The sequence below is a fragment of the Manihot esculenta genome, chromosome 18 (assembly GCF_001659605.2).
Source record: "Manihot esculenta cultivar AM560-2 chromosome 18, M.esculenta_v8, whole genome shotgun sequence".
Taxonomy (NCBI): Eukaryota; Viridiplantae; Streptophyta; class Magnoliopsida; order Malpighiales; family Euphorbiaceae; genus Manihot; species Manihot esculenta.
Genome location: NC_035178.2, coordinates 10,601,382 through 10,614,436, shown reverse-complemented (window position 1 = coordinate 10,614,436; position 13,055 = coordinate 10,601,382). Strand labels below are relative to the sequence as shown.

Sequence of the window (13,055 nt, the reverse complement as noted above, 5' to 3'; positions counted from 1 at the left end):
AAAGGTAGGATCTAAGCTTACCTCTTGAAGATCGAGAGGAGAGACGATCCTAACTTGGAGATGGGAGAAATCTAGCTCCTTGGGTCTCCAAGCTCCAAAACTTGCTCTTAGCTTCAAAAATCTTCAAAACCAAGTTAACACTTGTTAAAACTTGAAAGGTTTGAGGAAAATAGGGGAGAAAACTCGCCCATTTTCGGTCATGGAGCCTTTTATAGGTGGCTGGCCAGACCACCTTCGGAAGCCAAAGGTGGCTCCGAAACTCTACCATGTTCGGCGGCCGAACCTGGATTTCCCTCTATGGTCATTTTCATTCAAAACTCAATTTCTTTCTTACTTAAAACCATAAAATACATGAAAACATTTTATAAAAACATAATTTTGCCCTTCTAGAGGTTTCCGACATCCGAGATTCCACCGGACGGTAGGAATTCCGATATCGGAATCTAGCCGGGTATTACAGTGAGAGTTGAACACATGACTAACATATAGAAAATGTAGGGAAACTTTGCCATTACACTAATGATTATTTATAATATAATTTTTTAAATCAAATAAAATTATAGTTTAATCCTTATTATTTTAATAATAAATAATATTTTTTTTAAAAAAAATTGAATTCAAAGAGTACAAGAAAGCAAAATTAACTCACCTCCCCTTTTCTGACCTCTAAAGAGGTCTCTTCTACGTCGTTGAAATGAACCTTCAAATTTTTCAAAACAGATTGAAAAAATATGAACTTAATGTGTGAGAGTTGAACCCATGACCAATATATAGGAAAAGTAGGAAAACTTTGCCATTATACTAATGATAATTTATAATAAATATTAATATTTTTTTTAAGAAATAGTAATTGATGATCTGAAATCCAGAGAATAACCAGGTTTTCTATATGTGTCTGTAAGCTTGGTCCGTCTGGGAGGCGTTGTAACGACCCGGAAATCCGACCCGTTACCGGCGCTAGGATCCAGATCGGCTTAAGGCCGCCGGGACCCGTAGCAAGCCTACATACCTCCTGTAAACCTGTGGAATCCCATACATGATCAACAACATACATGAAACTGTAAACTTTTTCTTTCTTTTTTTTTTTTTTTCCAAGCTTAACCTGAACAAGAGCACATCTATAAACATAACCACCACTGGAGTCCTCATCAAATGCTCCAATGGGGTATTTCATCATTCGATAAGCTTGGACTATCAATTATATCATAAAAACATTTCTATAAATCATGTATTAAAGGGATAACCATAGACATAGGGTCAAGCACATACTAATCCTCAATCATCATCATCATCATTACATTACATTACATGATCATAAATAATCATTACATCATGTTCATGTCCACAACTATCTATTACAACATACATGACTTGACTTCAATCTAGCCGTCTTCTTGATCTATCTTGTACCTGCAACTCTGGGGATAAGGGAGTGGGGTGAGCTACTAGAGCCCAGTGAGCAGAAACTAAAAACATTTGTTTTAATTCCACCATTTTTAGGTATATTATTATTCGTTTTATTATTATTGTTATCCTTTAACTATTTCTTATTCATGCTTTCATGTATGCGCCATAACACAGACATTTCACAAAAAGGATGAACTTGTCACCATATAGCCCCAATCTTTCTTACTCATACATGCCGGGGGCGTAGAGCCGTAGCAGGCACACCCGGACTTCCATAATCAGTCATAGTGCCAGGGGCGTAGAGCCGTAGCAGGCACACCTGGACTCACATAGGCTATCATGACATACTAGGGCTAATGGATCATTCAACATTCATCCGCATCAACAACAAAGTGTGCAATGCAACATATTCGTGAATTCTAATGCAAACAACCTAATATTGCATGGCATAATGATGCATGGGCAATGCTTAATGATTTATTCATTTATTCATTTCCTTTAAAGCTTAAGGGGTTGTTCCACTCACCTGGTAACTGAAGCTTTAACAACGAACTCTGAACGACTGTCTCACAACCGGGGGTCTCGGTTCCTCGGGTCCGAACCTACACAGGTGGACTCAAATGAGGCACCAAACATACATGAACAAGACTCCAAAAAAACTCTCCAAAGACCCCCTGAAACACCCTGAAAACATCACATGAAATCATGCAAGAAACGGCTAAACAGGGCACTTTCGGCGGCAGGTTCGGCGGCCGAAAGTCCCTCTGCAGCCGAAAGTCATGCAGGTTCGGCGGCACTTTCGGCGGCCGAACCTCCCAGACAGAGACGAAACTTGAGTTTCGGGGGCAGGCTTCGGCAGCCGAAACTGCCTCCACAAGGGGGTTCGGCGGCCGAAAGTCACTTCGGCGGCCGAACCTGAGTTTCTGCCGAAGGGCAGAAACTCGGCTCCCTTGTGTCCATAGCCTCCAAAACGCCTCAAAACATGCATAGACTTGTCTCTACTCATGCATACACATCATACATCACACCTAGGGGTCTCAAACTACAATAAACCCCATCTACAACATTCCAAACACACAAACATCAACATACATTGTTCATCAAAGCATACATTATACCCATAAACATACACATAACCTAAACATGCATTCTACCCCATCAACTTGCATAAAACTTTCATAAAACATAAAAGAAGTATAGATCGAAGCTTACCTCTTGAAGATCTAGAGGAAGAACGATCCTAGCTCGGAAAATGGAGGGATTTAGCTCCAAGACTTCCAAGCTCCAAACTTGCTTAAAAACACTTAAAAACTCTTGTGGAACCTTAAAACTCAAAGGAAATGGTGGGGATTGAAGGAAAAACACAAGATTTGGGAGAGGGAGGTCGGAAGCTCGCTGAGGTCGAAAATGGGAGAAAACTCTCCCATTTCGGCTAAGTGCCCCTTTTATAGGTGGCTGGCCAGGCCACGTTCGGGGGCCGAAGGTGCCTCCGTATGCATGCAAGGTTCGGCGGCCGAACTTGGAGTTCGGCGGCCGAACCTGCACTTCCCTCACTTAGACTTTCGGGGGCCTAACGTGCCTCCCAAAGTCCATGCATGTTCGGCGGCCGAAAGTGAGTTTCGGCGGCCGAACCTGAGTTTTTCCTTAAAGAATTTTCATGCAAAAACTTATTTAAAATCGTACTTAAAACATTAAAATACATGCTTTTACCCTTCTAGAGGTTTCCGACACCCAAATTCCACCGGACGGTAGGAATTCCGATACCGGAGTCTAGCCGGGTATTACATTCTCCCCCCCTTATGAACATTCGTCCCCGAATGTTCCTCAACTAACATACAAAGCATGGCATCAATCATAACATACAATATATCATACAATATATCATACATGCAACACATAGAACAACTAACACTCACCTCAAAACAGATGGGGGTATTGCTGGAGCATGGACTCCCGGGTCTCCCAAGTGCATTCTTCCAAATTGTGGTGGTTCCAAAGGACTTTCACCATCGGGATTTCCTTGTTCCTTAACTTTCTGATCTGAGTGTCAAGAATCCGCACTGGCTGTTCAACATAAGTGAGATCCTCTTGGATCTCCATATCAGGCTCGCTAAGAACCTTTCCGGGATCCGACACGTACTTCCGTAACAGAGAAACATGGAAAACCGGATGGATTCTCTCCATCGAAGCAGGCAAGTCTAGCTTGTACGACACATTACCGACCCTCTGAAGCACCTCGAAAGGACCGATGTACCGTGGAGCTAACTTACCCTTCTTCCCGAACCGAACCACTCCTTTCATAGGAGACACCTTGAGCAAAACCAAATCCCCCTCCTGAAACTCTAGCTGTCTTCTGCGGATATCTGCATAGCTCTTCTGCCGACTAGCAGCAGTTTTGATCCTCTCTCTGATTATGGGTACCACCCTGCTGGTAAGCTCTACTAACTCCGGACCCGCAAGAGTCCTCTCTCCTACTTCCTCCCAGCAGATTGGTGATCTGCACTTCCTCCCATATAAAGCTTCATATGGAGCCATCCCTATGCTAGCATGATAGCTGTTATTGTAGGCAAACTCCGCCAAAGGTAGATGCTGCCTCCAAGAACCGCCAAAATCTAGCACACACATTCTGAGCATATCCTCTATTGTCTGGATGGTCCTCTCTGACTGTCCGTCTGTCTGTGGGTGGAAGGCAGTACTGAAGTCTAATCTGGTACCCATAGCGTTCTGCAGACTCCGCCAAAACCTGGAGGTGAACTGGGGCCCTCTATCTGACACTATAGACACCGGGACCCCATGCAGTCTGACAATCTCATCCACGTACACCTGCGCCAACTTGTCCACAGAGTAACCACTCCTGACAGGGATGAAGTGAGCAGATTTGGTGAGTCTGTCCACAATCACCCATATGGAGTCCAATCTGTTGGACGTCGCCGGTAGCCCCACTACGAAGTCCATAGCTATATTTTCCCATTTCCATTCTGGAATCGGTAGTGGATTCAACATTCCAGCCGGCTTCTGATGCTCTAGTTTCACCCTCTGACACACGTCGCAGGCTGACACGAACAGTGCCACGTCCTTCTTCATAGCTGGCCACCAATATACTCTTTTCAGATCCTGATACATCTTGGTGGCCCCAGGGTGAACACTATACCTGGTATTATGGGCTTCCCCCATAATATCTCCCTTCAGACCAATGTCATCTGGCACACATAATCTGTTCCCGTAGCGGAGGATCCCCTTATCATCAAACTTGAACTCATTACTCTGGCCTGACTGAACCGTTCTGGCTATCCTGACCAACTCTGGGTCCTCATGCTGTTTCTGAGCTATCTGCTCCAGAAACACGGGTGTCACTCTCATCTGAGCCACTAAGGCACCTGTGCCAGACAACTCCAACTGTAATCCCTCACTCATAAGTCTATGGAACTCCTTCACCACCGGTCTCCTCTCTGCTGAAATGTGGGATAGACTGCCGAGTGATTTCCGGCTTAGGGCGTCTGCCACAACATTCGCCTTACCCGGATGGTACTGAATCTTGCAATCATAGTCACTCAACAGCTCTACCCATCTCCTCTGCCTCATGTTCAGTTCTCTCTGACTCAGGATGTATTGCAGGCTCTTATGATCTGTGAAGATCTCACACTTTACCCCATAAAGGTAATGCCTCCACATCTTGAGTGCAAAGATCACTGCTGCCATCTCTAGGTCATGTGTGGGGTAATTCAGCTCATGCTTCTTCAGCTGCCTAGAAGCGTAAGCGATCACCCTCTCATTTTGCATTAGCACACAACCCAGTCCCACACGGGACGCATCACAATATACTGAGAAGTCATCATCACTTTTTGGCAAAGCTAACACCGGTGCTGAAGTCAGCCTCCTCTTAAGCTCCTCAAAGCTTTCCTCACACTGATCGGTCCATACGAACTTCTGATTCTTCTTTGTCAATTTGGTCATAGGAGCAGCAATTTTTGAGAAGTCCTGAACGAACCTCCTGTAGTAACCTGCTAAACCCAGAAAACTTTTGATCTCGGTCACTGTGGTGGGTCTAGGCCAGTTAGCTACAGCCTCTACCTTCTTGGGGTCTACTTCAATACCCTGTTCTGACACAATGTGCCCCAAGAATGAAATGCTCCTAAGCCAAAATTCACACTTGGAGAACTTGGCATACAAGCCATGCTCTCTCAAGGTCTGCAAAGCTGTCCTCAGGTGATGGGCATGCTCCTCTGCATTTCTGGAATACACTAAGATATCATCTATGAAGACAATAACGAAGTGATCCAGATACTGACTGAATACTCTGTTCATGAGGTCCATGAATGCTGCAGGGGCGTTGGTTAACCCAAACGGCATCACAAGGAACTCATAGTGCCCATACCTGGTCCTGAAAGCTGTCTTCGGTACATCTTCATTCCTTATCCTCAACTGATGGTACCCTGATCTCAGATCTATTTTGGAGAAACAACCTGCTCCTGCTAGCTGGTCGAATAGATCATCGATCCTCGGCAAAGGGTACTTGTTCTTGGTAGTAACCTTGTTCAACTGTCTGTAGTCGATACAAAGTCTGAGGGATCCATCTTTCTTCCTCACAAACAAAACCGGAGCACCCCAAGGTGAAGTACTCGGTCGGATGAAACCCTTATCTACCAGTTCTTGTAATTGTTCCTTCAGTTCTTTCAATTCAGCTGGTGCCATCCTGTAGGGAGGGATAGAGATCGGTCTGGTACCAGGCATTAACTCAATCTCGAACTCTATCTCCCTAGCAGGTGGTAACCCTGGCAGCTCGTCTGGGAAAACATCTAAGAACTCACTCACCACAGGCACTGAGGCGGGCTCTCTGACATGACTATCTAACTCCCTCACATGAGCTAGAAACCCCTGACATCCCCTCCTAAGCAACCTACGAGCCTGAAGAGCTGAGATCAGACCTCTAGGTGTACCCCTCTTGTCTCCTCTGAAGACGACCTCTGACCCATCCTGATCTCTGAATCTGACTACCTTGTCTCTACAGTCCAAGGTAGCACCATGGGTCGATAACCAATCCATCCCTAGAATGACGTCAAAATCTGTCAAATCTAGAACCACAAGGTCGGCGGAAAGGCATCTTCCCTCTATGAAAACTGGACTACATTGGCAGACTGCCTCTGCCACTGACGGGTCACACTTGGGTCCACTGACCCATAGGGGACACTCTAACCCAGAGACCATCAATCCTACCCTCTCCACGACTCTCGGAGCAACAAAAGAATGAGATGCACCCGGGTCCATTAAGGCATACACATCAGAACAACCTATGATGAGATTACCTGCCACCACGGTGTTGGATGTGCTGGCCTCCTGCTGAGTCATAGTGAAGATCCGTGCCGGAGCTGATGGACCTTCACCTCTGTATCCTGCTGATGAAGAGGCTGACCCTCTTCCCCTGCCTCTGCCACTGGCCTGTGTTGCGGCTGGAGCTACTGGCTGCACCACACTGTCGGAGGCTGTCTGCTGAGACGGTGCTGTAAAGGTTCCTCTAGGACAGTCTCGAGCCAAATGACCCGCCTGTCCGCATCTGAAACATGTGTTTGTCCCTGCCAGACATACTCCCTTGTGTGGTCTCCCACATCTCATACATGCTGTAACCTCTGCGCCAGAGCTTGAGCCACTGCCTAAACCCAGACCTGACTTGATCTTGTTCCAGAACTTATTCTTCTTAGATTTTCTGTGGCCTCTGTCCCACTTCTTACTGCCTGCAACTGCTGCGCTCAGAGAAGAAGAGTCTAACCTTTCCCCACCTGGGGTCTTGGAACCAGAAGACTGTGCCACTGACTGTTTTACCTTCCCCTCAACGATAGCACAAGCCTCCATTCTCCTAGCCATATCCACTATGGCATGGAAACTCTCCCTCTCTGCTGACTGTATCAAAGCGGAATACCTGGAGTGCAGCCTCATAATATATCTACTTGATTTCTTTTGATCTGTGTCTAAATTCAGCCCAGCATATGGCAACAACTCCAGGAACCTGTCTGTGTACTCCTCCACACTCATCTGATCAGTCTGCCTCAACTGCTCGAATTCTATCATCTTCTGCTCTCTAGAGCTCTCAGGGAAAGCCCATCCTGCGAACTCATTTGCGAATTCCCCCCAGGACATACTGTCCGCTCTCGGGTTCACATAGTTCTTAAACCAATCACGTGCCTTCTTGCACTCCAGTGTGAACCCAGCCATCTGAATGGCTCTACTGTCGTCAGCCCCTATCTCATCTGTAATAGTCTTGACCCTGTTCAGATACTCAAATGGGTCATCGCCTGTTCGGTACTGCGGAGCACCCAACTTCATGTAATCGGTCATCTTGACCTTGCTCCCTCCAGATGAGGTAGATTTGGGTACTCGTGTTTCCGGGACAGTAGGTACTGGTGGTGGTGGAGGTGCAACATCCCCTGGGGTAGGGTTTGCTGTACTGGTATAGGGAGGTGGAGGTGGGTACATAGGGTACTGAGAGTATGGTGGGTAGTAAGGTGGGTATGGCATATGTGGAGGATAAGGGCTAAAACTGGGGTAATCCGATGTACCTCCCATCGAATACCCTGGATGGTGTGAATAGGGTGGGTAGTGATGTGGCTGGACATAACTCGAGGCCTGAGTGCCTCCTTCTGATTCTCCCATGCCCTCTTCCGGTACACTCACACCGAGACTGCCATCCCTCCTTTGATCTACTTCCATATCCTCCGACGCTCCTCCCTGCACTGTTCCTCTTACTGATCTGCTTCTTCCCAGATCCAAAGACCTTCTAGGGTCTCTTGCTACTCTGTCCCTGTTGGACCTGCTAGACATTGCCCTAGGCAATGCTGGAGGACGGGCGCTCATGCCCTCATTCTCAGGTGGTACTCCAGTCAATCGTGCTGATCGACGAGTTCCTCTCATTCTATCTTCTGAAAAACAGCACATAGCACAAGCATTCATTAGCATCATATGGTTCATGTGGAAACACATGAACCCTCATCACATACATAGCATCATAGCATAGCATTTATGCACATGCATATCATCATGGCATATCATATCATCATATAGACAGGACTCTGCATCCTATCCTAGTGGACATGATTTTCCTAGTGTGCTTGACCTTCTAGAACATCTATGAGCCCGACACATTAGGTCCGACCATATGAACCTAGGGCTCTGATACCACTCTGTAACGACCCGGAAATCCGACCCGTTACCGGCGCTAGGATCCAGATCGGCTTAAGGCCGCCGGGACCCGTAGCAAGCCTACATACCTCCTGTAAACCTGTGGAATCCCATACATGATCAACAACATACATGAAACTGTAAACTTTTTCTTTCTTTTTTTTTTTTTTTCCAAGCTTAACCTGAACAAGAGCACATCTATAAACATAACCACCACTGGAGTCCTCATCAAATGCTCCAATGGGGTATTTCATCATTCGATAAGCTTGGACTATCAATTATATCATAAAAACATTTCTATAAATCATGTATTAAAGGGATAACCATAGACATAGGGTCAAGCACATACTAATCCTCAATCATCATCATCATCATTACATTACATTACATGATCATAAATAATCATTACATCATGTTCATGTCCACAACTATCTATTACAACATACATGACTTGACTTCAATCTAGCCGTCTTCTTGATCTATCTTGTACCTGCAACTCTGGGGATAAGGGAGTGGGGTGAGCTACTAGAGCCCAGTGAGCAGAAACTAAAAACATTTGTTTTAATTCCACCATTTTTAGGTATATTATTATTCGTTTTATTATTATTGTTATCCTTTAACTATTTCTTATTCATGCTTTCATGTATGCGCCATAACACAGACATTTCACAAAAAGGATGAACTTGTCACCATATAGCCCCAATCTTTCTTACTCATACATGCCGGGGGCGTAGAGCCGTAGCAGGCACACCCGGACTTCCATAATCAGTCATAGTGCCAGGGGCGTAGAGCCGTAGCAGGCACACCTGGACTCACATAGGCTATCATGACATACTAGGGCTAATGGATCATTCAACATTCATCCGCATCAACAACAAAGTGTGCAATGCAACATATTCGTGAATTCTAATGCAAACAACCTAATATTGCATGGCATAATGATGCATGGGCAATGCTTAATGATTTATTCATTTATTCATTTCCTTTAAAGCTTAAGGGGTTGTTCCACTCACCTGGTAACTGAAGCTTTAACAACGAACTCTGAACGACTGTCTCACAACCGGGGGTCTCGGTTCCTCGGGTCCGAACCTACACAGGTGGACTCAAATGAGGCACCAAACATACATGAACAAGACTCCAAAAAAACTCTCCAAAGACCCCCTGAAACACCCTGAAAACATCACATGAAATCATGCAAGAAACGGCTAAACAGGGCACTTTCGGCGGCAGGTTCGGCGGCCGAAAGTCCCTCTGCAGCCGAAAGTCATGCAGGTTCGGCGGCACTTTCGGCGGCCGAACCTCCCAGACAGAGACGAAACTTGAGTTTCGGGGGCAGGCTTCGGCAGCCGAAACTGCCTCCACAAGGGGGTTCGGCGGCCGAAAGTCACTTCGGCGGCCGAACCTGAGTTTCTGCCGAAGGGCAGAAACTCGGCTCCCTTGTGTCCATAGCCTCCAAAACGCCTCAAAACATGCATAGACTTGTCTCTACTCATGCATACACATCATACATCACACCTAGGGGTCTCAAACTACAATAAACCCCATCTACAACATTCCAAACACACAAACATCAACATACATTGTTCATCAAAGCATACATTATACCCATAAACATACACATAACCTAAACATGCATTCTACCCCATCAACTTGCATAAAACTTTCATAAAACATAAAAGAAGTATAGATCGAAGCTTACCTCTTGAAGATCTAGAGGAAGAACGATCCTAGCTCGGAAAATGGAGGGATTTAGCTCCAAGACTTCCAAGCTCCAAACTTGCTTAAAAACACTTAAAAACTCTTGTGGAACCTTAAAACTCAAAGGAAATGGTGGGGATTGAAGGAAAAACACAAGATTTGGGAGAGGGAGGTCGGAAGCTCGCTGAGGTCGAAAATGGGAGAAAACTCTCCCATTTCGGCTAAGTGCCCCTTTTATAGGTGGCTGGCCAGGCCACGTTCGGGGGCCGAAGGTGCCTCCGTATGCATGCAAGGTTCGGCGGCCGAACTTGGAGTTCGGCGGCCGAACCTGCACTTCCCTCACTTAGACTTTCGGGGGCCTAACGTGCCTCCCAAAGTCCATGCATGTTCGGCGGCCGAAAGTGAGTTTCGGCGGCCGAACCTGAGTTTTTCCTTAAAGAATTTTCATGCAAAAACTTATTTAAAATCGTACTTAAAACATTAAAATACATGCTTTTACCCTTCTAGAGGTTTCCGACACCCAAATTCCACCGGACGGTAGGAATTCCGATACCGGAGTCTAGCCGGGTATTACAGGCGTGCCTCCTCTTTTATTCTTTTTCCTTTTGTCTGCTAGTGATGCGTAACAGTCTCTCTGCTACAGTGACACCTGTCCTGTCACACTGGTCCGTGCGTACGGATATTTCAGAGGCCCTCTCCATGTCAGGCGACCATTTAATTCCCTTCGCTGCACAAGCGGGCAGGGCTGCGAAGTGACTAGGCCTGCTGTCCTTCCTCTTGTCACGTCACTGAGCTAAGTTTCAGCCTACTAGGCTTAGGCTTGTGAGCGACCTGGCCCCCTTTTCATGTCTTTGGATCCGGCCTAAAGATGCCGGGCTGTGCGATCCTGGAGACCTCGTGGGCTTTGGGCTAACCCTGCCTTTTCGGGCTTAACCTTGTCCAGTGGGGTGGAAACCCAGCGGCTATCAATTGCCCCTTTACCTCTTCAGCAATTATTGCATGAGTGATGAGGGGGTAAATCCCTAGAATTCATTATGACCGCATGGCTCTAGACCTATCTCTATCAAAACGTCTCAGTCTTTTCCCTGCCTTACCGTCTTCAAAATTCAAAAAATCTCTGAAACTTTCCAGAACTCTTCTTCTTTGTTAGCTTCCTATGTTGCTCCATTCCTCCTATCTCCTTGAAAAATTATTTCTAAGGTACGTCTTCTACTCTATAATAGAGGGTCCCAAGTTTCCCGATGTCATGAATTTGAAGTCTAACGTTACCCCTTCTTCCCTAGTAAATTTCTTTTCCCTAGAGTATCTGGATACTCCTCTCTTTCGCATTCGGGCTCCCCTTCCTAATGAGAGGATCGTTCTTCTCGATCCTCCTTCCTCCTGTTTAATCGACCCTCAAAAGAACCGCAGTTTGATTTTCTTTGTCAAACAGCGCGAGTATGGCTTAACTTTTCTCTTCTCACCTTTTTTTATCGAGGTCTTTCGGTATTTCGGAATAACTCCTCGAATGCTTGCCCCCAATTCCATTCTATTCATGTGCTCCTTTGAGTCTGTCGGTCTGAGCTGGGGTATCACGCCCACAGCTCGTTTGTTTGTTACCTTTTTCCGGCTGGTCAGGGCGAGTCAGAATTTTTACTACTTTGCCCCCCGAGGAGGGTTGTCCATTTTTTCAAGTCATAAAGGCTCAATCAAAGGTTGGGCAGAGGTGTTCGCTGTGGTGGAGCTGAAAGGGGGCTCCGGGTTGTCTTGGGAGGTGGACCTCCCTTGGAGGGATGTCCCTTTGGGCTGCAATGATCTCTCCCAGCTAAGCCTCTCTAAGCAGGTCGGCTATCTCCGGCTGACTTCTATTAAGCAGAAGTATGATGTCGAGAAATGCATGTTTGTGTCCAGTCTTCAAGACTGCAGGGATGCGAGTATTTTACTCTTGTTTAATTGTCTTGTTTTTCCTTTTTAATTTTCATTGAATGCCTTTCTAACTTGTTTTGCTTTTTGTTTTTTGTAGCTTACAAGATTCCCATGGATAAGATCAAGCCCCAAAAGAATTTTGCTTTATCTCAGGAATAATAAGGATTAAACTATAATTTTATTTGATTTCAAAAATTATATTATAAATAATCATTAGTGTAATGGCAAAGTTTCCCTACATTTCCTATATGTTAGTCATGTGTTCAACTCTCACACACTACTCTTCATTTTTGTTCAATCTTTTAATATCATGTTTATCTTTCAATCAAGGTTTCCATACATTTCCTATACTTTTTTACAAAGAAATCTGAATCTAGGTTCCTCTCCTATTAGAAAACTAGTGATCTAATAGTAGGCTTGCTAGTGTCACGGGCAAAAATGCTTTCCCCAGACAAAGCACCCGTGCAGCACCAGTAAACTCACCCCAAAGCTTGAGAATACTAGTCAGCCTTCCCCTCAACTATGCCAACTTAGGCAATTAGAGATGTGCGATGTGGAAGCTAAGTGATATTCTGAGATCCAGAAAATAAGGTTTACAGTGGTTGTCTAAACTTGGTTGGAGAAGAAGACGTTTCCCCCATTTATCCCTTTTCCTTTTGTCTGCTAGTGACGTCTAACCGCCTCTCTACTACAGTGCCACTTGTCTCTGTCACTCAAATCTGTACGTATGGATGTGATGTATCAGAACCCCTCTCCACGCTAGGCAGCCATTTAATTCCTCCTGGCGTGCATGCAGGCAGGGCTATGAGGTGACTGGGCCTGCCCCCTACCTCTTGTCACGTCACCGAACTAGGCTTCCTTTAGATAGGCCCGCG

The 13,055-nt window shown here is 45.7% G+C and overlaps 1 long non-coding RNA gene across 1 annotated transcript in view; it reads right to left on the bottom strand.

Annotated features, from left to right (window-relative positions):
* The window catches only part of LOC122722363, a 36,295-nt gene extending 24,517 nt beyond the window's left edge, over positions 1-11,778 (bottom strand). Inside the window, exon 1 of the long non-coding RNA XR_006349346.1 lies at positions 11,706-11,778. This is a non-coding gene — a long non-coding RNA (uncharacterized LOC122722363). The remainder of the gene's footprint in view (positions 1-11,705) is intronic.
* Positions 11,779-13,055: the final 1,277 nt, after the last annotated feature.